Source organism: Idiotropiscis lumnitzeri, chromosome 6 (assembly GCF_059441095.1).
Source record: "Idiotropiscis lumnitzeri isolate Australia: NSW breed Sydney's pygmy pipehorse chromosome 6, RoL_Ilum_1.0, whole genome shotgun sequence".
NCBI lineage: Eukaryota > Metazoa > Chordata > Actinopteri > Syngnathiformes > Syngnathidae > Idiotropiscis > Idiotropiscis lumnitzeri.
Window position 1 is genome coordinate 14,319,313 of NC_142396.1, and position 24,624 is coordinate 14,343,936.

A 24,624-nucleotide genomic window follows, 5' to 3' on the forward strand; every position below is an offset into this window, starting at 1 on the left:
GTGTGTCAAAAGAAGGAAGAGGATATCCTGAACTGTTCAGAAGTATGGCGCAGAGAGACTGGCGCTCTCAGCCTCATCATCGTCGAGCTGTTATGTGATCTACGTTGAGGTGGATGGGACAAGAAGGCTTAAGTTAGGAGTGTAATATGATGGAGTGGATTGTTCTAAGCCAGATACTATTCTTGGATGACCTCTTTTTTTATTATTTTTATTTATTTATTTTTTTTTGTTAAACAAAAAAGATGGGAGTTGCAGTGGTCCAGACAGGATGTGATGAAGTTTTGGACCAAGATGTCAGAGCTGTTGGATGGAGGTAGGTTGCAGTTTGCAGAACATCCATCCATCAATTTTCAATATTGATTGTTGTAGTTTTGTGGGTTCAATGGGGCACAAAGCTGTTCACTTTGCCAAAAGGCAAATATTGAAAAGAAAAAAAAAGAAATCATTGACACTCTCATTCTTGCTTCAGGACAATTGGAAGTCTTCATTTAACTCAACATGCATGTTTTTTGTAATATGGGCAGAAGCAGGACTACCTGGAGAAAAGCCACACAGGCACGGGCGAACATGCAAACTCCATACAGTAAGGCCAGAGCTGAGAGTCAAACTCCGAACCTCTGAATTGTCCAGGTGGCAGACTTCAATGATGCTCCTGATATCACATTGAAACTATAATATGCTGTTGAGTAGGACACCCGAATGTTTAACTTGTGTTATTTAAGAGTGTTAGGATTTACCTACAGTAAACCTACAAAAGCTTGAGGTTAAATTCTGTCGAAAAACCTATGCGTTCATTCTCTATTGAGTCTCCCAGGGTTCAACGGAACAACGCCTCAGCCCCAGTATCCTCTACCATATCTCTAAAAAGTTACCTTTATCTTCCCACAGGGGCTCAGTCAGATTGCCTCATGGCTTCAGGCATTTGGTTCCCAGCTCACTTCCCCACTAGAGTGACTAAGAAGATTCCCTGAATCCAATTATCAACTTGTGTGCCAGGTATGGCAGCGAAAATAAACAGCAGCAGTCACATTGAAGCGTAGCCAGGAGTGATGATCAGGTATTACTGCTATCTGCATAAAAATGTAGTGATCAAGAAAAAAATTGCAAAACAATGATACGCTGTGCATTGATCCTGTTCGTTCTGAACTGGGCATGGATTTGGGAAAATTTTCTGACATTGTTAAACAATCATGAATACGTCAAGATGACGTTAACAGCCATAAGGAGGTTAACATTCATCAGCATCTAGGATTCTTTCTTCACCCTGCAGGCTTTAAACTGCTATGACAACTAGCAAAAAAAAATACAAACAGTTCTTTTATAATTTTTTAACAATTGCCATCAAAAGTGAACGATACAAGAATACCCTTTGTAACGAAAAGTAATACTTTCTGATGTATCGGACAATACTGGCATAAAAATAAACAAACCCAAACAGATAAAATCCTCGGAAATAATATTGATGATGAGGAGGTTCCATAGTTACTGCTTTGACTTTTAGTTTTAGTGACTGCATGGCCATAAAACAAAATCCATCCATCCATTATCTTGTGCATTTCTACTCACGAGGGTCGCTTGGGTGCTGAAGCCGATCCCAGCTGACTTCAAGCAGTAGGCTTGGTACGCCCCGTACTGGTTGCCAGCCAATCGTAGGGCACACAGAGACAAACAACCACGCGCGCTCACAATCACATCTAGGGACAATTTTAGAGCGTTCAATCAACCTGCCATGCACACGGGAAGAACATGAAAATTCCACACAGGAATCAAACCCTGCTCTTCTGAACTGTGAGGTCATCGTGCTAACCAGTCAACCACCGTGCCACCTTAAAACAAAATCAACAAATCTAATTCACCGCTAGAAATTGCTCAACCGCAAGTTCCGATGCACTATGAAACAATTCTCAAGAAGGGATCTGCACAGATACATTGACCTTCCATTTGGCTTATGTAGACATGGTTTAGACCTTTTTTATTGCGATTTCAGAAAGCATGTGACCATGAAAGCGATAAAAGCAGGATGTACAGCAGACAAACTAGATGATCAAGGCTCTAGGCCCCCAAGTGGGCAAGTCTTCCAACCACTTAATGTTTTTATTTTAAAAATTTCATTCAAAATTCAGCAGTGTACTTAGTGCTTGTACTTGAGGCACTTGTGCTGGTGCCATTACGAGGTTTAATGGGGCAAAAGTGGAGCGAGTATTGTACTCTAAGCCACTATTTTTAAAACTATTAGCTGTGATCGTGTGCCAATGTGGAATGAGGCAATGTCACATAAGGTGCCAACTAGTTCAGTTGGCAATCATCAGAGGTTTGAACCCAAAAAGGATCACACGCACACACATACACACGAACATGGTACAAGGACGTCACTGTCTTTCTGTCTGGCACACACTCACACACCATCTTAGACTGACACACAAAGGTGAGTTGCAAGAGGCCTACAGGTAAGTGTCGATCTCAAATCCTGTTATGTAGACAGTCACCTTCGTGTGACTGGTGGCTATATATGTACTTTTAAATCCAAGACAAAAGTAGGCGCAGATTGAGTCCTTTTCCTTTCACAACCTGAAGAATGACCAAATAGGTGTGCTGTCCCTGGAATAACAATGGTTCTCTTCACAGCAATATTGTAACAATTTTTGCCAGTTTTCCAGTCATTCCATTATGACAAAGATGGCTCCTTTTCTTTCACTCGTTCTAACAGAACTTTGGGGCTGAGTGGTGGGGGACCAACCCCACTTTGGGGACTCGCATTCCGATGACATGTGACCAGCAGGGCAGTCAAAGAAGCTGCAGAAGTCTCCTTTGTGTGAATGAATCAGAAAAACTAAAAACGTCATGTGTATGCAATTTTAATTATTAACACTACAAAAGATCGCAAATGTGTTTTACGTTTGTATTTCGGGTCTATGTACAGTTCTTTAGCTTGCATTACGTAAATTAATTAGTGTGCATATAGAGGAGAGGAGTCACAAATTTGAAACTTTAACCTATATTACCAAAGGCTGGACATTCTTGGTTTCTTTGACTAGAATCTTTTTACATTTTTGAATGACTAAATTGTTACGTCTCGGGAAAACTGTACCAGAATTCAATGGGCCACACCTCTTTGATGGTTACCTTTGGATTCCCAGGCAACGCATGGTGAGTGATAGATAAGACTCTATTGTGTCATTTTTATACTTTTGTGTCCATCATCCTTTGTCATTTTCAGGACACTTCATGTCATACAAATGTCAACGGTAGCTTGATTTGATGGGCAAAATCTTTCACGTATCAATCTTAGGCCACAAAGCTGTGATCAGGTGGCAGCCGGAACAACATTCCTGGAAGTGAATTATTTATATAGTGAGGTATATTTCACCATAGACTAATTGATATTGCATTAGTTCTCTTCACTTAACTATGAAGAGCCTCATAGTGCCAGCCAACAGGCATTTCAATGTGGATTGTAAAACAGTCCTTTGGTAGCTATCAGATGTTTCCAGGCCCATAAAGTCACAGCAAGAAGCGCAAGTGTAACCCCCGATTACTTAAAGATAGTGTTAGTTTGATATTTAATAAATTGGACCAGACTCTAGATTCTCGAAGGCTACAATAGTGATAATTGATAGGTGTGTGAATGAAATAGCTGGAGGCAGAAATGAGCAACAACAATAACTGTATTAACATGGAAAACAAAACAATTATTTACAAATTCACAGCCGGCATCATATACATAAAATAAATCACAAATCCCAAAAATTAGAAATAATAATCCCAAAGTCCTACTGAGCTCAGTAATATTTTGTTTAAGTCAGTCAATGTTCTTTCCGGTAGTCTTGGGGAAAAAAGTCTTGTCGTGGTGGTAATTAGGTGTGTTACCACGTGATGTTCACAAAGAAGTTGGTGAAGACTGTGGTTCCTTTATCGCAGATGTGGTTCTGGGCTCAGGCTCGCCATCTCCATCAAAGGAGAATCCATTCAGTTTCGGATCTTGGTTTAATGCCAAGACAAAAAACCCAGCCTGCATAACAATAATGAAATTATTGTATGCAGCTAATAAGTCTATCATCACTTTCCAGTCTTATCAGTCGCTATAGCTCTATAGTTTTCAATTATCATAAATACTGCATCTAAATATCACATTTATAACAGTTATTAATTTACATGCATGTTTTCCAAATTGTCATTGTAACACATGAAATGAACTCATGAGCTAACAATAAACACATTTCTCAATATGTCCAATTTCTCAATAACCATGTTTTATGGTTTACATATCAATCACTTCAATAAAGAAATAATTGTATAACAAACATAACTGAGTCAATTCAACATTTCACTTTTAACACATATTACATCAAAATGAGCAGTTATACATTTGTTTGTCAACATAAACCTTGCTTTAGAAAGACCTTAAAACAAGTAAAATCAACTCTTTCACTGTAAACAAGCAGTACATTTCCACTCGCGATTAGCATTAGCTTAACGTTATCTTAGCGTTAGCCTCACATAAACGTTTTTACGACGTAGTCCATAGCAAGTGCATGGCGACTCACCAAGACGACGTTCAAGTACGAACACGGTCGATTTGTCACAGACCCTCAGTTCTCACTGGTATCCACACTTAAGATAAAACATTTCCCAATTAACATTTTATTATTGGTCACATTTATATCAACTTCAATAAGTATTTCACTCACCGAACGGCACATTAGCATTAGATATCGTCACGCAACCTTTCAGTTGGGCGTCCAGGCGGAAAAGAACGATATACACAGCTAATCTCGAGATAGCGTCTCGAGAAGGCGGGACAACTTGACTTTGACGAATCAGAAAGTCATAATCAGATGAATGACACTCCAAACAGGAAATCAAGTAGACGAGAGATATACACTTCCTCTTAACACAATAAATGTTTTTTCAAAATAAAATGGCGTTTTCTCTACTGGGTTACACCCTCCCCTGTAAAATACCATGCATGTCCCGATGCATGTTTCGCAAATATTGTTCATTTGGATTATTTAGGGAGTCGGTGAAAGCAGAAGTTAAACCGTGAAATAAAGACTTTACAACTGTCACTAGGGGATTCCCTAAATTAGGATAGTCTAATCTCATTGGCGGTCTTCTATCTCTCTCTGATCGCCTCAATGGTTGAGTGGTCACAGGATCATCATAGTCCAGTTTCTTGGATAAGTCAATAGTTTGTTCCTCAACTGAATCCTCAGGAGTACTTGCAGGTGATTTGGATTCCTCAGGTATGTCAGGAGTCAGAGGGGAATTTCCACTTTCAACTTCACTGTTGATAGCATCTGGAACATTTTCCAAAGTTTCATCCCCATTTCCATTTCCGTTATCCAGGTTCTCAGTTCCAATGTTTTCAGTAAAGTTTCTGTCCAATGTTGGTGTTGTATCCAAGGATTTTGTTGCATCTGGGGTTGTCGTATAGTCACGCACAGTGGTAAATCTGGCAATCTCCTGGCATCGGGAATCATCAATCCATGGAATCATAACATCGTTGTCAGGTTGATCAGATTCATCAGCATCAGGAATTTCTGTTGCAGTCGTTAGGCGGGTTTTTGGACGACTAACAGGTGTCGGTTCAGGTCGGTCTGCTGTGGCAACAGGAAGAAAACTGCACGGAAGCAAAAGGTCTCTGTGTAGGGTTCGTAAAGGACCTTGCTTCGACTCTGGTTTGACTGTGTAAACCGGTAAGTTCCCTGCTCGTTTCACAACAACATGAATGTCAGTTTCCCATTTATCTGCAAGCTTATGCTTACCACGCAGTCGCACGTTCCTCACCAAAACCCTGTCCCCGATTTCAAGTTCAGAGACAGAGATTTTACGATCAAATCTGGCCTTGTTTTTATCTGCTACTTTTTGTGCATTTCTTGAAGCTATCTTGTAACTTTCTTCCAGTCGTGTTTTGAGACTTTGAATGTATTGTGAATGGGATATCTTCTGATCTTTGTTCAAGGGTAGTCCAAATGCAAGATCGACTGGCAATCTGGGTTTCCTACCAAACATCAATTCATATGGACTATATCCTGTCACATCATTGCGCGTGCAATTGTATGCGTGCACCAAGGGCATAACATACACTTTCCAATGGGATTTTTGTTTGTCTTCAAGAGTTCCCAGCATACTGAGTAACGTTCGATTAAATCTTTCAACGGGATTACCCCGTGGATGGTATGGAGTAGTTCGTATCTTCTTTATGCCAGAAATTTCACACAATTCTTTGATAAGTTTTGCCTCAAAATCAGGACCCTGATCACTATGAAGACGTTCAGGTATGCCATAGTGAACGATAAACTGGTCCCACAAGCACTTGGCGACGGTTTTGGACTTTTGATTTGGTGTGGGCACTGCAAGGGCAAATTTAGTAAAATGATCTGTCATCACAAGAATGTTACTTGTGTTACTGCTGTCCGGCTCTAGACTGAGGAAGTCCATGCAAACCAACTCTAACGGTCGCATGGTGGCGATGTTGACCAAAGGAGCTGCTCTCTCAGGAGGACTCTTTCTACGGATACAGCGATCACATGTTTTTATTTTGTGCTCAACATCTGTTGCCATCCGAGGCCAATAGAATCGGCTTCTGATCAGATCAAGGGTTCTGTCAATACCCAAGTGGCCCATATCATTGTGTAAACTCTGAAGTGCAGATGATCTGAGTTCTTCAGGAAGAACAAGTTGATAAGTCACTTGGTCTCCATCTCGTCGTTTTCTGTATAACACGTCATCATGCAATTCCAATTTATTTAGTTCTCTGAGTAAGAGAGGAAGATCCGGTAATTCCCTCCGGGAGGTTGGAGGGGGTGTTTGACCAAATTCGATCTGCGCAATCACTTGACTGATCGTTGAGTCAGCTCTTTGTCGGTCTTTAATTTCAGAGGTGGACAAAGCAGGAAGTGTTGGCAGACCATGTAATTCTTCGGAACTGTAGGCGTCAGGGATTGCACTTGCTGAGATGGTAAATGTCTCCACAAGTGTGACATCACCGTAGTTATTGGGGTTCTTGGCTTTAATGAGATGGTTCTGACAAATTGCTTGCATAACTTCTGTATCAACAAGCTCTGACATGTCGTCGGCTAAATGACGTTCGACAAACTGGCTCACTCGTTCTTGCTCTTTCCTTGACTGTGCATCATTGACAAGATCTCCATGAGGACGTCGGGAAAGTCCATCAGCATCACAATTCTGTTTGCCTGCTCTATACTGCAGTTTAAAGTTGTAGTTTGACAAAGCAGCAAGCCATCTGTATCCCGTTGCATCTAATTTAGCAGAGGTTAATATATATGTGAGTGGATTACTATCCGTCACCACAGTAAAGTTACCACCATACAAATAATCGTGAAACTTTTCTGTCACTGACCACTTGAGCGCTAAAAACTCTAACTTATGAGCTGGATAGCGTGCTTCACTTCTGGACAACCCTCGACTGGCAAATGCTATGGCCCGAAGCCGACCTTCCTGCTCTTGATAGAGTGCTGCTCCTAAGCCTGTCGTACTGGCGTCGGTATGAAGCAAATAAGGTAGCTTTGGGTCTGCAAAACCTAAGATCGGGGTTGTTGTTAGCTTTTCAATGATGGAATCAAAAGCTCTTTGACAGTCAGGTGTCCATCGGCTGGCAAATGGCAGTTTGGGATCATAATAGGTATGATTTGATTCTTTTTCTTTGGACTTTTTGCTGAATGGTGGGTATCCTCGTGTCAGGTCATTAAGTGGGCGCACTATAGATGAGTATCCCTTTATGAAACGTCTATAGTAGCCAGAAAATCCTAAAAAGGACCTCAACTCTTTGAGGTTTGTGGGTCTTGGCCAGGTTTTTAAGGCCTGAATCTTCTCGGGATCTGTTTCAACACCATTCTCTGAGATTACATGACCAAGGTAACGCACTGTTGTTTGGCAAAATTTGCATTTTTCGGATGATAATTTCAGTCCATACTCTTTCAGACGTTGAAGTACTCGCATGAGACGTCGTTCATGTTCCTCAAGAGTACTTGAAAAGATGATTAAATCATCCAAAAATACAAGTACTTCCTTCAAGTTCATGTCACCAACACAACGTTCCATTAATCGTTGAAAGGTGCTTGGTGCGTTGGTTACACCTTGGGGCATCCGGTTAAATTCCCAGAACCCAAGTGGAGTGACAAATGCGGTTTTCTCTTTGTCTGCTTCTTCAACTTCAATCTGGTAATAACCAGATTTGAGATCAAGGACTGTAAACCATTTGGATCCCGAAAGCGCTGAGAAGGTCTCCTCCAGGTTTGGAAGGGCATATGAGTCCTTAACTGTTTGCAAGTTAAGTTTGCGGAAGTCTATACATAGACGGACGTCATTGTTCCGCTTCCTCACCACGACAATCGGAGAGGAGTAGGGTGACTGTGACTCTCTTATCACACCGGCAGAAAGCAGTTCTTGAAGGTGTTTACGGACTGCTTCCAGATCTTGGGGGTGAATGGGGCGTGCACGATGCTTAAAGGGAGTTGGATCAAGAAGTTTGATGGAGTGTTTCACTTTACTAGTACACCCAAAATCAAGGTCATGGTGAGCAAATACCTCTGGAATATCAGAGAGTTGTTTGGTTATTCTCTCCTTCCAATTCTGAGGTATTGGGGAATCTCCAAAGTTGAAAGTCAGAGACGCCTCTTTGTTCATGGGTGGCTCTGTCGAATTTGTGACATTATGCTGCGAGACAACACAACGGAACGCTCCAAGCTCTCCGATCACGCAGGTAGATGGAATGGTCACATCTTGGTCTGTCTCGTTGGTGATCACAACAGGAACTTTGTATGGAGCTCGGGAAGAAAGAGTTATCAGACAACTCTTCACACAAAGGCCACCTGGTAGGAAAGATTGAGTTGGATGTTCAATTATAGCGCATGAATCAACTGATGTGCATTGAACATTAGCAGATCCCTCCAGGACGACACAGCGACCAGCTGGGACAACAGCAGTTGTTTTTCCTGCCAGGGTGACAAACCCAATGTTGCCATCTTTGTGTTGTATGTGTCTGATTTCAAGAGTCTTCAGAAGTGCTCTGAACCCATAAGGAACAGGTAGGTGCTCAATAGTCTTGACGTCTAAATAAATCTCATAAAGAACATCAAGAACATTCATTCCAACTAACAATGGTGTCTGACTATTTGGGTGTATATCCGGAACAACTAGAGCTAACGTTGGTATATCAATCACTGTCCCTAAAATATCTTTTGGAAAGGTAACAGTCATTTCTATGTAACCTAAATAAGGTACAGGCTGTCCTGCAGCGCCCTCTACCTCTAAAAGGTCATAGAGTGGATAAAGGGTTTGTTCAGGAAGGTTCTGTTTGAAAAACGACTCTGTGACTGTGGTCACTTGTGATCCAGAATCAAGAAGACAGTTAACATTAACACCTGAAATGCTAACAGTAGCGGTACATTTTGAACCAACTAGGCCTTTTGGCAAGCTGCATTTTTGCTGCTTAGCCAAAGACTGTTTAAGGTTAGCGTTGTGCTTTTCTTTCGTGGGACGTGATTGTCTGGCAACAGTCTCCATTTGCCCCTCAACAGAGACTGTACTTAGTTTAAATGTGCAGTAGCAGCTGAAGGATTTTCAGCTTCCCACTTCCTTTGGTTTTCTTTAAAAATTTTCCGCTTCTCTGCCACTAAAGCGGCATTTGGTTCATTTTCACAGGTTGGCTTTATGTGGCCATCTTCACCACATTGGAAACAATACCACGGTTTAGGTGCTTTCGTTTGAGTATTGTTGGTTTGTCCAATGGGTTCTTTTGTATTCACTTTCAGTTTTAGTTTGTCTTGTTTCGGTTCGGGTACATTCTTTGCATTTCGAGATTTTCTTTTCTGTGTTTTGGCAGTTAGCTTCACCAGCTGACTCTGGATTTCCGCAACTTGGCTTGAAAGTTCTTTTGTAATTGAATTCAGAGTAGCAATGTTGCTATCATTTTCAGTGACGGGTTCGGCTATTTGCACATGAGAAGTCACCTTTTGCTTTGCACTTCCCAGATGCTGTCTCATTCGCATAGTTTTGGTAGCATGTTGATCTTCTTCGGTGCGCAACAAGAACAATAGGTCAGCAAACGTTGGGGGATTTGTTCTCTTTCGTTTTAACTGGAGGTCTATTAAAAGGGAATTATCCCAACAACCTCGACAAAACTGTGTGAGTAGCAGTCTTTCAAAATCATCGCTAGCGGCACCACCCCGTTTTACAGTGAGCGTCAAAGCTCCTTGTAGGCGTTGCAAATATGAGGATGGCTTCTCTCCAGTATCTTGATATGTGTCAAGAAACTTAGCGAATAGTTCTCCTCCATCTTGTACTGTTCCGAATGCTGAATCCAACAACTGGAGGTATTCAGCAGGTGAGCTGTTGAGGTTCAGGTGCTTTATGACATCAGCAGCAGGGGGTAGAAGACTCTCAATGATTTTCCGGGTCTGTTGCTGTTGCGACACTGAGGGATCTGTCATGACTAGTTCTACACTAGAGCGCCAAGTATCATAATCTGGCTCATAATTAGGACGAGGATCCTTCCCTGAAAAAGCTCTCAGCTTCTGTGAGAATTGTGGCCCTGAAAAGTCATCTCTTTTTACTATGTGTTCAACTACAACACGTTGAACTTCTGGGGGATTTAAATCTTGTTCTGAAATTGTTGGCTTGCAAAGTGATCGGTTAGTAACGGTCTGCCGTGCACCTCCAATGTTACTCTCAACTTCCGAGGGCTGTGGTTCTACTGACAGAGTTACAGGCGGATTGTCAGGTAAATAATTTTGTTCGAATGGTTCTGGAAGATCTCTAATTGAATCGTTTATCTCTGACATCATGTCTTTCAGGACTTCTGCATAGTCTCTACCACTCATCTTGGCAAGGTTTTGAATATCACTAAGATATGCTTTCGTTGTGTTTTTCCCAATACTTTGTGTATAAACACTCGCAAGAGACTGTATCTTCGAGCTAACCCCGCTGTCCGATACATGTATCAATGGCAAAGGATCAATAGAGTCGACAGCGGCTCCTGAGTTGTATTCCACAATTACGCTACCGCAATACTTGGAATTAACATCATCTACTTTTATGGCTCTTGCAATTGACCCATATTGTTTAAGGAATTCCACCACCTCATCACATTGCTCATCTCCAGCTATTCCAATGACAATCACCGAGTTTGGAATTTTAACAGATTGCTGTTCAATAATATCCATTTGGAAATATATTCGAGCTTATGTATTACGAGAAAATACTCCTGGCTGGCTCGCCAAAACTTACTGTAACCCCCGATTACTTAAAGATAGTGTTAGTTTGATATTTAATAAATTGGACCAGACTCTAGATTCTCGAAGGCTACAATAGTGATAATTGATAGGTGTGTGAATGAAATAGCTGGAGGCAGAAATGAGCAACAACAATAACTGTATTAACATGGAAAACAAAACAATTATTTACAAATTCACAGCCGGCATCATATACATAAAATAAATCACAAATCCCAAAAATTAGAAATAATAATCCCAAAGTCCTACTGAGCTCAGTAATATTTTGTTTAAGTCAGTCAATGTTCTTTCCGGTAGTCTTGGGGAAAAAAGTCTTGTCGTGGTGGTAATTAGGTGTGTTACCACGTGATGTTCACAAAGAAGTTGGTGAAGACTGTGGTTCCTTTATCGCAGATGTGGTTCTGGGCTCAGGCTCGCCATCTCCATCAAAGGAGAATCCATTCAGTTTCGGATCTTGGTTTAATGCCAAGACAAAAAACCCAGCCTGCATAACAATAATGAAATTATTGTATGCAGCTAATAAGTCTATCATCACTTTCCAGTCTTATCAGTCGCTATAGCTCTATAGTTTTCAATTATCATAAATACTGCATCTAAATATCACATTTATAACAGTTATTAATTTACATGCATGTTTTCCAAATTGTCATTGTAACACATGAAATGAACTCATGAGCTAACAATAAACACATTTCTCAATATGTCCAATTTCTCAATAACCATGTTTTATGGTTTACATATCAATCACTTCAATAAAGAAATAATTGTATAACAAACATAACTGAGTCAATTCAACATTTCACTTTTAACACATATTACATCAAAATGAGCAGTTATACATTTGTTTGTCAACATAAACCTTGCTTTAGAAAGACCTTAAAACAAGTAAAATCAACTCTTTCACTGTAAACAAGCAGTACATTTCCACTCGCGATTAGCATTAGCTTAACGTTATCTTAGCGTTAGCCTCACATAAACGTTTTTACGACGTAGTCCATAGCAAGTGCATGGCGACTCACCAAGACGACGTTCAAGTACGAACACGGTCGATTTGTCACAGACCCTCAGTTCTCACTGGTATCCACACTTAAGATAAAACATTTCCCAATTAACATTTTATTATTGGTCACATTTATATCAACTTCAATAAGTATTTCACTCACCGAACGGCACATTAGCATTAGATATCGTCACGCAACCTTTCAGTTGGGCGTCCAGGCGGAAAAGAACGATATACACAGCTAATCTCGAGATAGCGTCTCGAGAAGGCGGGACAACTTGACTTTGACGAATCAGAAAGTCATAATCAGATGAATGACACTCCAAACAGGAAATCAAGTAGACGAGAGATATACACTTCCTCTTAACACAATAAATGTTTTTTCAAAATAAAATGGCGTTTTCTCTACTGGGTTACACCAGGGTAACAAGTTTTAGGTGTTGGCATTGCATAGCTAAGTGAGTTTGAATATTCATACTGCTACCTAACGGACACAGGAGTGGGACGCAAGCACAGACAACTTTTTGGGGCGACTTCTCTTGACATCGGCATGTGACCAGAATAAAAACCTTTATCTATCCAAAATGGCTGCGTCTAAGAAGTTCTTTTTCATCACTAATCCCGCCTTGCTAAAAAATATATATATATATATATATATATATATATATTAGGCTAATCTTCCATTTTGGCCTCATATTTTGGTATCCAACTTTAGAGGGAGGAATCAGTGTCGTACCACTCCTGAAACTGACCGATGCAACCAGATGTCACTGGCTCACGTGTACTGCGACATGCAAGAGCTGAGATGAAAAAAATAAATAAATACCCCATGCCTTCTTTTGAAAGCGGTTTACAGTTAAGATGCACTTTGATGAGAAATACAGTATGTTACACTCCACAGAGTTCACAACAGAAACATAATAGCCGGAAAGTGTGTGACAGCTCCTAAAAGGATTGTTAGAGGGATAATAACAGAGGGAGGAAGAAGCACGGGGAAAATAATTAATCTATCTGCCTGCCCAGGCTTTTAAGTTTCTCTGTAGCAAGAAAAGTTCTCGGTTGAATCTTGACGATAGTTCCTTTCAGATAAATTGCCACTGTATCATGGGTGCTGAGAAACTAATCAATGTTCGGATGGTATCGCCTAAATGTCGACAGCTGTGGTTTATGCAATTTAAGTGTGATCATCCTGCTTCGTAAAACGGAACAATCCACTTGATGAATAAGGGTACAGCATAAAGATTTTAGCGTAAAGCAGGACCATTAATCAACATAGAAATCATAGCTCGAGCTCTTAACATTTGGTCTTTGCAGGAAGACATATTCCTTGCTTCTTGCTTGCTGGTGTCTTTCCGCATCATAACGTGTCTCTCTGGTAATACTAGTGATGATTTTACAAGACTTCATCTAATTAGCCTGTTCCAAACACTAATCAGCACCAAGGCAGATAATTAAAGTCTATCAGTGCTGGAATGATAATGAAGTCTATATGAGAGTGCACACAACAAGTGAGAGCACATGCACAGCAGTCAGTATGGCTTCTCTCCTAATCTAGTATGTTGCACAGCAGCTATGAGTAAATTCCCATCACATGCACGACCCAAGACCGGAGACAAAAGATGGGATCAAATAACAGAAAATGGTAAAGGCTCATAGGCTTCACAGGATTTCTCTTAAATCGAGTGTGGTTTTTAGTCTCAGGTCTCAGTGTGATAAAAACACAGCAAAGCCCCAAGTATAAGACTAAGTATTTACTGGCATAATGATGATAAAAAGGTGGCTGACAAGGGTGCAACGTGTGCTTGGACAAGGCTCCCGAGTACGGTGTTGGGGATGTTTGGGTGTGTGTACTATCTTGCTGCAAGCTTTTCTGTTTATGTTTCCTGCAGTTAATCCTCTCCTTGGGTAGTTGCTATATAAAGTTGCTAAGTGGCTTGTTGAATAAAGAGAAAAGTTGTCTCAAGTGCCAATGTGGACATATACACTGCGTGTGTGCACATAGAGTGTACACTGCCCACGGTAAAAGGACACGCACTGTGTGTGGGATGAAGGATGAACGGGAAGAGTAAAGCAGAGGATCATAGATACACAACACACACAATCCAAAGAGGGAAACATAGATGAGGAAGAGCCCGAAGTGTTGTGTGACGCATCGAACGTCAAGTAACTGTACGCCGGATAGAAACTATACAATGCTGTCAGCATAATTTTGGAAGAAAAACATCTCTAGGACAGAACAATTCTAACATTAACACGGACTTTACACTATTTGTAATGAGTATTCTTTGTGCCTCGTTATCACTGACGGTTCGAGAGTTATATGTGAGGTGGCGAGGGGGTGGCAAGAGGTTCAGTTGGGAGGGCTGAAGTTGTAACTCCGCCACATGCACACAAATGCACAACCATGCACACACACACTTCTAATTCAGGTTTCATTTTCTGCATTTCTGCATGCATGTCACAAACTTAATCTCAAGCGCTAACGCAGGCTATGTATATGTAGGCTGTGCAATAATTCTCACTTAGGGCCGCTCCAAATGATTATTTTGCTAGCCTACTAGTCACTGATAGCATTTGCAATTAGTCGACTAATCGGATTGTATGTAAACCGCAGCATATCACACCTGCAAGCAGGTGCTCTTAAATAACCATCATTCTCTTACATCCTGAATTATTTAAGGAATATCCATCCATTATCTGTTTTAGTTAAGGTATATTAAGGTATATACAAACTAAAAATAAAGACAATTAAGATGGTTGTACATTAAACTTTGTTTAAACTTTGCAACTTGTTCTTGCATTCCTGATATTGTTATAAAAGATGCTACGAGTTAAACAGAAATTGATGCTGTGGCCTTATTATTTTTAGCTGTAAATGTTGAGTGCATTTTAGAAATGAATAAAAAATTACTGTGTACACTATGCAAAGAATGCTATGAACATATTTACAATTACAAAAAGGAATACTTGTAAATGTAGTTCACTGTTCTCGGGTATCAAGCATCTTTTTTTAAATGTGGAAGACAGTGAAGTCAGATGAGTAACATTTGTAAAAAGTACTGTGCTAAAGAAAACTAAAATAAACACGTATTGTTTTTTATGTTTTTGGCTAAATTTTATTCATCAAAAACATTGCTTGACTTCACAATGACGCGAGGCGCAGGCCATCCCACCTGATGCTCGCTGGCACTTTGAAATTTTTCAGTTTTTCAGTTTACCTCTGGGGCAACTCCCTTCGGTGGATAACCAAAAAATAAGTACAACGAGCGCCCTCCTCACTCAACTACAGGCCCAACCGATATGCAGCCATGACCCTCCATCAGAGGGCTCCTACTGGCCGGCCTCGCGCCGGTGTTCGGATGGACAGTTCCTTGTGTCTATAGCGGAGGGGAGGCTGCAACCGAGCACACCAGCGGCTCCCTCTTCCAGCAAGGCCAAAACGCCCAGTAATCCACCGCCACTCTGCCACAGAGCCCGCCCCTTCCTCGGCATGAGGCGGGTTTTCCGGCGAGCGCAGCGCTGCTTGTCTCAAAGATTAAGATCAAAGTGCACACCGCCCGTAACCTAAACTTGTAAGCGTTCCAAACTTTTGCGTGACCGCCATTGCAGTCCTCCCCATCTGCCATCATGATAGTTATCATGATAGCCAACCATCTAGCTGGCACATGTATTTTATTATATCCTTTTCATGAAAGTGAGATGCAAATTCACTTGTACGCATTGTTGACTGATGAACGCTAATTTTCTCACTGCTTTTCATTTTAAAATCCTACTATGCTAGTTTAAACAAATGCACATGGGGATCAGTCACATGAGGTCAGGAGCTCAATTGGTGGCATTTCTTTTGAAAGAAGCGGGTCGGAGTGAGAGTTCATTATAAACACACTTTTTATGCACACTATAGAGGCAATATAAGGAACATTTCTCATAAAATGTGAAATTTAGTATTGATCGATTCATAGCCCGCAGCCAGTTGTGGCAACTGTGGGTCAAGGCATTTTGTCAGGGTGGCACCTTCCTCCCTGTAAAACCGCCCATGTTTGTTATAGATCCATGGCTTTTTATTGTACCCCATGGAGAATCATTTAAATAAATATCTGCATGGAATTAGACAATGTGCGTCTGCAAGCAAAAATGACAATTGCCCAAACGAGACAGAAATTCAGGGGTGCCGTCTTACATACGGGTGAATGGAAAGTTAATATCAGATCAGCGGGGATAATATTTTGTATCAATAAGCCTTTACACACACACATGCACACCTTCCCACACGCACACCAACAACTCAGTCAAGCGCTATGCTTGAAGGAGAATGTGCAGATGACAGCTGGAGATTGAACAGCATGTGGAATACATTAACTTAGTGACACTGCTGCTACATGCACTCAACTGCAGTAATAGCGGCTCAGTCCAAAGGCTGAGACAATAAGGGGCGTGAATAAACATGCAATTCAAATGTGAGCCAAATGACTTCTTGTAACGGCTGTCTACATGCATAAAGGAACGGAGGGGAAAAGTTGGACAAAAGGGGCACCATTTGGATTGGGTCGATGGAACAAAATACACTGTGTGATGGTATGTTGGCAACAGTATTAGAAATGTCCATTCGCTTTCCATTCATGTACGGCAATTGAGAATATATTTATTCATGTCCACGTTTATATTATGTTACCATAAGCCATGGCAGCCCTGTTTGCCCAAAACATGCGGCGTGTGATTTTGGCCATTTTTTTTCACTGCATTCAAGTCTTGTCTTGTTTTCTCAGAGTCTATTACGGTATTTGTGTCGGGCTGCTGAATCCCGAAGGCTCTTTGAAGGTGCATTATAGTTTGGCACACCGTTTAACACGGATGAAAGTATTATTTCGTCCTGGCTTGTCTAACGGGGTCCCTCACATTTCTTACACCGGGTAGGTTTGGAGCACGCTTTGGCTGCCCGGCCAGACTCCGGAGTCAATGTCGGCGCAGGGGGGCACAGAATACTACTGAATATAAGTTTGATTATTTTATGTTTGTCAACAACTTATTCACTTATCAGTCTCTATTAAAAAAAAAAAAAAAAAAGAAATAAAGGAAAAGAGCCTTATTCACATGCACGCTGCATTGCAATGCCAAGAATTTGAGCGAACGCGCTCTCTTTCTCTAAATTTCTCACACACACACACACGCACACACACACATTCATTGAGCATTATAAACAGGTATGCCCCGGCGGGCATTGTAGGTTAATTAAACACATGGCTTAGCTTTAGAAGAGTTGTTGGCAGCAAATGAGGGCACTTTACTTTGTATGCGACGGACCCTTCGAAACAGCACATGCCATGTAGTGGAACAGGCCAGGTGATCGTCACACGCGAGGATTGAAAGTGTGACACTCAAAAATATGCGGTTACAAATATTATATTATATTATATATATTATTTCTATATTCAGACTTTATTTTCATCCCAGATATAAGTGAAAATATATCTATCTGGGTAGGAAACAAAAGGACAGAAACATTGCGATTTTCATTACTGTGCATTGTTTGACAACTATGTTTTGTTTTTGTTTTTTTTTGTCCACGGTGACCTGAAACAAGCCACCAGGACTGAATTGTCAATGTAGCCTACTATAGTATGCAAAAGTGAGTAATGCTTGTTTATATTTACATATTGTTTATATTTCACAATGTAACATAGTTCTTAAAATAGCTACTATAGTTTTGTGTAATGAAGCTGACAAATGGAAAAAAACAAATAAACAGCATTTAAAAATGTCAATTATACAGCACAATCTATGGTGAAGGATATAACAATGAAACCAACTAATATTAATGCACAATTTATAATCTGTGGATCTTTTTCTATTAGAATGAGCAACAGAGCATGAACTCATCAGATGAACATTTTGCTTTCCCTGTTTTCCTATTTGCCTCATAGCTATTTATTTGTTTTTCTTCATGCTTACTCATAACAGGGGAGTATTTGGACAACAGCAGAAGCACAAACACTCATATTTAACTGCAAGGTATCCATATTAATATTTGAAAATGCATGCCAAAGAATAGAATCTTTATTTTGCTCTGGTCAAGAAGAAGATATAAGGACCTTGGGGAGAGCTGACATCTACATATAAATTTTGCAACGTTGACCACTTTTTTTTTTTTATTTCAATGTCCTTGCATAATCCCACTGATTATTGCCAAGAGATTCAAATGAATTAATTTTATAATTAAGGCAGGTGTTTATTAAATACCAGTAAAACTTATACGAAATGATTGAAAACGTTTCGCATTAAGCTTACACATTTCATATATATATATATATATAAAATTAAATGAGCACTGAACACACTCACATCAACTCACACCCACACTTTTTCATGTGACAGGATATTACAGTGAAATTGACCAGAATGCTATGTCTGTGGAAATTGGATGGTGTCACAGTAAAGATGACAAATAAAGCCAGTAATGGCAAAAAAAATATAATGTAAGGTAAATAGTGTCTTACACACATAGCCTGTAGAAAAAATTTATTCAATACCATTTGTTGTAAAAAGCCCAACATATATTCTTTGGGTACTTACAAGATATCTTTTCCTAATTACTTTATTTAAAGGCATAGTATTATAATGTGGGTTTTGTGGGTGTCTATAAATCTTTAGTGGCCACGATAGACTGAAACTGTTTGTGTCATTCCAATGAAACAGAAAATGTGGAAACCTATACCATTATCATACACACATAATGTAAACATCAGTCAGGTTATTCACACACACACTCGTATCAAAAAATCTGTCACTCTAATACAACACACCAGTGATCAGAATAACAGGAGTAGCAGGTGTTACTTTTTTCACAACCCCTAATATCATTCAATTTTCAATCATGAGAGCATGTTTCAATTACTGCCAAATTATGCAGTGCGTTACTTTAACTATTAAGCACTTCACGAGGTGACACGAGAGAACCGCTTAATAATAATGATTGGTTGAGGTAGAGTCGTATCAAAAATGAAAGAAAATCAGGGGTAGAGGTTAGGCAGGTGTTGTTCACACAAGTGTGGTTCTCAGAAAGAACCGTCCATTAGTGTGATAAATGAGCCCAAAACTCAACTTGTGCAAAAACCATTTAAAATCATATATACTTTAAATCAAACCTTCCCGCGGTATGCTATGAATAAATGAAGATCAGAAGAGTTCACTCAGCCCTTTGTTCAAATGAAATTGTAGAATGTCTCCTCTGTTGTTACATGTTGGTACGATTTTTCCATGGACACCAAAAACTGAGCACTAAAGTACCAAATTGATTTAAATTAATCATTTTTATCCTTTAAGAGCTTCACTTCTTTCACACAAAGATATTCAGCTGAAAAGAATTATCAACAAATTATCCATTACACAGAAAATTTCCTCTGAATGGTGACCAGATGGAAACAATGTCAGTCATGTAGGTTCGTTACATTCGACGTTCACGTGGACGCCACAATTTATTAGCTGCTTCCTTCGCGAAATACAAAATGCCTGCAGCTGAACTACGTGCCTTTTGAATCCTACTGACTCACACGCAAGAATACACTAATACAATAGTGTGTGCAACTCATGTGAAATAATGAAGCCACTGATTTTATTGTACAGTCACTCCCAATTAGACTGGACACCGCGCTCACTCTGTCGTCGCTGAATTTTTAACATCATGTTAACACCGTATTTTATCATATTGCTTCCGGTTTTTCTTTCCAAAGTAGTTCCTGCAGAAGCATAATGTTAAGTACGGTTGTAAATCGTCTGAGGTACGTCGTAGACCCAAAATATAACAACCATAATGGATTTTTTTTTTCTGCCTACGTATTGTCACATTATGCACAGCGTGGAACTCGATTAAAACATATTGTGCTTTATAAACTCGGCCAGTTTAAGATACTTTTGTTGACAAGTGAGCGTCGGCATGTCACGGACAAGAAGAAGTCGCGAGTGCTATTTTTCACTCCTCAAAATACATTCACACAGACAACAACGCATATCTCAGTAAAGTTGTTTATTTTATCACTTGCATTATAGATGCAATATTGGAAACAGACACATCTGGTGATTGATTTTAAAGCGAAAAAAAGGATTGACTCTCGAATTGGGTCACCATCCGCAACCTGAGGTGAACCGTGTTTTCGGAGAACCTCCCACACACACGATGGCTGCACAGATGCTCACTCAACAAGTCAACACAAGTGAGTTAGTCAAACTGAGGAAATGAAAAAAACAAACGGAATGGGAATATCAATAGTTAAAGCGGCCTTCTTTAACTAGTTACTTTTCTGTAAAAGAACTGAAAGCAAAAAAATTATACGTCAAATGCATATTATTCCATGGACTAAAGAGCTTCCCCACGCCAGATTTGATCCAGTATGATGAAACATCTTTCACTAGCACATTTTTCACCGACAGGAGTGGCTATTAAAGCCGGGGGAGGCAAAGACAGTGCCACTCAACTAAAACAAATAAAGATTGATTTTGATATGATTAAGAATCTAAATTATGATAAACTTGCAAATCCACTGCTGCCATCCAATAAATGTATCTTATTATGTCATGTTCTGGTTGATAAAACATTGTTTTTCAAATGCATTATGCAAAATCAATTTGTTTGGTTTTCTCGGCATGGAAATGAGAGGCAGTACAAAGCTCCACACTTCTAAGCTCAAGACACGAGCCACCTGAGGAGTGTGTGGTCAGCTTCCCCACACCTTCACATAGATTACCTCCAGTAGAGTTATGATAAAAATAAAACATGGTTTACATAATGATATGCCATGCTTGGAAACGTTAATTAGCCTCATGAACCCGTTGCTACTTTCAGAGTAATTTCACTACCTTCAATTTTTATGTGCTTAGACTCGTCATTAAAAATTTGCCTGACATTTTTTCATTTAATTTCAGGACCCTGCAGATCTCCTTACATTTGATCTGATTATACTGATTAACTTAATCTTATGTTTGGCGCCTCACTCTGCCACCATATACTTTATAATTCATATCCAGTGCTTGTTGGTAGAAGCTACTTATTTACTATACACTGTAATGTTATATGATGGCAACAGTTAATATATCCATTTAACCACTTTATATAGCGCGCGTTATCATTAGAATCGTGATTGAGCCCTGGGTATACGAGTGTTTATCCTTTTACCACACCGAAGGGGGCTGTCTCTGAGTGTTGACTTTCGTTCTACAAGGCTCAAATCTTGGGATGCTAGCATTTCCACATTCTGAGCAAGGCCTCCACAACGCCATCTTTTAAATATGGGAAAGTTGTATTACTGGTTGGGAAAGAAAACTACAAGACCCGACCAGTTCACGGTACACCCAAACATCGGAACCATGACTGGCTCAGTTTTGCGCTGAAGAGACTGAATGTTTAATAACTAGGGTTGCCGCTTTCAGCAGGAACTTGATCCGATGCGAACCCACCCAATCACCGGATGTGGGCATCATCAGCCCCTCATGAACTTCTCGTCTGTATTTCGGGCCGACCCACCTGTTGGCAAAGCCAATCGGCGTCAAGAATATGATTTCCACGTCACATGCAGGCGCTCCACAATCCGACACGCGACGAAATAAAGAAAGATTATAAAATTAAAAACGACATGCACGTGTGGTGATCTGTGAAATTAATATGGGACACATGTCATTAATATCTGCGGGACGGAAAGGTAAACAACACTGTTTTATTTTTTTTATCACAATTTTTTTTATTTGGCTGTGTCAGGTCTGTGGCACATGCAGGTGATGTGATTCCGGTAATTCCATTCTTGACATTTTTTGGCTGATTCGGACCAACCAGGCGGGCCTGAAATACTGATGAGAACTCACAGACGGACTAAAGCACTGACGAAACCTCACCTCTGTGAATTACCATCTAGTGACTGTGGACGTGTACCTCAAACTCCACCATATTTGATCCACCACTGTCCTATTCACCAATTCCAACTCACGTTACTCGACAAAACCACAGTCCAATGGCTGCAGCGTCATGGCCATAGACAACAATGAGGTCTCTGAAGTCCAGACCTTCTTTGTGTTCCATTTATTATCAAACAGTTGCGATATAATTTACGATTTACGTTGACTCAGAGGTAGCCATGTTTTGGCTGACTCTCAAAATGCCAGAACGCAAAACAAAAACAAAGTCACAAACAAAAAACGCACGATGCGATTTTATTCCACAAACGTACATGTACAAGCCCCTCAAAGAGTTATGAACAAATCTGAAAAGTCACAGCAAGTAATTTGGCAAATATAGCATTCTGTCATTGCTGTTTCATATTCAAGCGCATACTGTGTGAAATGCGAATGGTAAGGAGGGGAGAAATCCACAATGATTATAGAGTTCTAAACACATAAAAAGACGCTAAAACTCCTTCTGTCAATACAAGTGAGCTTGTATTTCAAGGATGCTGAAGGATGCTCATGATGTAAGCTGATTGCTGGCATAGGTCAGATGCCCTCAATTTATTTGAATATTACGGTTGTGGCATCGAACACTGAGCACCCACGTAAGTGTGAATGAATCCAGATGCTAAATCTCGAGGTGAAGCAAGCCAAGTGAAAGAGAAATCTGTGTAGTGGAGACTGCAAACTGGTTCGCTCACTGTGAGGCAAGAGAGCGGCTCGGTCAGAGGGAAACAGTTCTTGTGCAGCAAGCGACACTGGTGACAGACGCAACAGGTGGAGAAGGGGCTATATATCTTCTCTTTTACTGCTTACTTTGATGCTTTTTATGACCACTTGGCATTAAAACAGGCCATCATTTTTCTACCTCATGGGCACGTAGACAGAAAGCAGCCCAGTTAACTGAGCCAAGACCTTTCTCTCCATAACGTGTCTCTTTAAAGGTAAAATGTTTATAAAAAGCCTTCATAATGTGTCGGTCAAGCAGCTGGCTGTGTAAAAATATCCCGCACCATATCGGTCTATAAAAGTCTGAGTCAAGGAAGTAGTTATGTAGATCATGTAAATTTTATTTATTTATTTTTTTAATTTATTGTACTCGTTTTAATCCCTCAAGTGGAAATGTATTTTGCCGTAAGGACATACTATATGGACGTACACCACTCGCAGAGGCATTAAGGGAAGCTCAGTGATGGGGTGTGCAAATGGTGCTGTGGTCGGCATGTTCAAAACCTTGCTGAAGGGCATCTCAATCGTAGTAATAATGTAAACGGGTACTCTTGTTTCTTTTGGTGCACGAAGGGAATGTCCATTTTTTTATGTTTCGCTTCCAATACAAGTAATGTAAATTAATCAGCCTTATATAAATGCCACACTGATAATGCTGATATAGTAGTGCCTTGAATTCAAAATCAACGTTCTCCATTGAAATGAATGGTAGTGCCGTTCAATTCTACCAACCCCACATTGTGCCCCATCATGTGTGCAGGCATTGGCCACCTGGGGGCAGTATAATGCAGCCATATAGACACACAAAAAGACGAGTTTCACAACGTTTTTATTGTGCGTTAGCGTTATGCTCACAAAGTGTAACTGTCTTTGTTTTTTAGGTTTTAATTGAATGCATGACTAGGAGTATCAATAAACATCTTGAAGTTTCTTTTTACTTTTTGTCTCTATATATTCCTGACTCCCTATAGTTCTTGACTGGATGGTGAGAATGATTGATGCAAATATATGCAGGATTGCCTGGTGGAAACAGATATGTCTACTTTACATGTGTAACTGGTTCGAATATAAGGTTAAATTCATAGAAGCACTGCATCAATATTCAAGTGTTTTCCAACTTCGTGAGATACATAATTAGATATGATAGTAAAGCACGCTTTCTATTGTCAAATGTGTGGTCGAACAATGTCCCAGCTAACTAAACAGACACTTGATGCTGAGATAATTAGCACTCAAGCATTCATACAGCACACTCACGCACCACCAACTACACTGCTTGACATGGACGTGCGATGCAGAATCATGCACCTTGTCCTATACACACACGCACACGCACACACACACATGCACTCACACATTCACATACATAAGAGGCCGTTTCAGTATTTATATAGTACACCGTGCACAAGTGTCTAATTAGTCAGACTTTTATTAAATTATCTTCTGTATGTTCACTCACGTGTGCCTTGTGAGTGCAATCATGAATATAGAATTTAGGCATGACTGCAACTGTGCCTGTACAGTCGTGATGTCATTCGACCCTTAATAGTCGTTACCTCTGACTATGACAAGCATGTACAGTTTTATTCAAATAAAATGGATTTTATCTGTAATTCAACTGAAACAACTTCTGTCTTGTTTTTCGGCTAAGTAAAAACTCAAAAGATTTTGTGATGCGTCCTTTTTATTGCTGTGACATTTTCTGTTTGTTGT

General features: G+C 40.1%; 1 protein-coding gene and 1 long non-coding RNA gene across 3 annotated transcripts in view; both read right to left on the reverse strand.

Moving 5' to 3' along the window:
- Positions 1-24,624, reverse strand: part of LOC148335350 (neural-cadherin-like) — a 121,111-nt gene that overhangs the window by 74,260 nt on the left and 22,227 nt on the right. The window lies entirely within an intron of this gene.
- LOC148335351 (uncharacterized) lies at positions 3,648-12,648 on the reverse strand. Its single transcript, XR_015844003.1, has 3 exons — positions 12,275-12,648; positions 4,545-11,739; positions 3,648-4,009 (listed from the first exon to the last, which is right to left on the reverse strand). It is a non-coding gene; the product is annotated as an uncharacterized LOC148335351 (long non-coding RNA).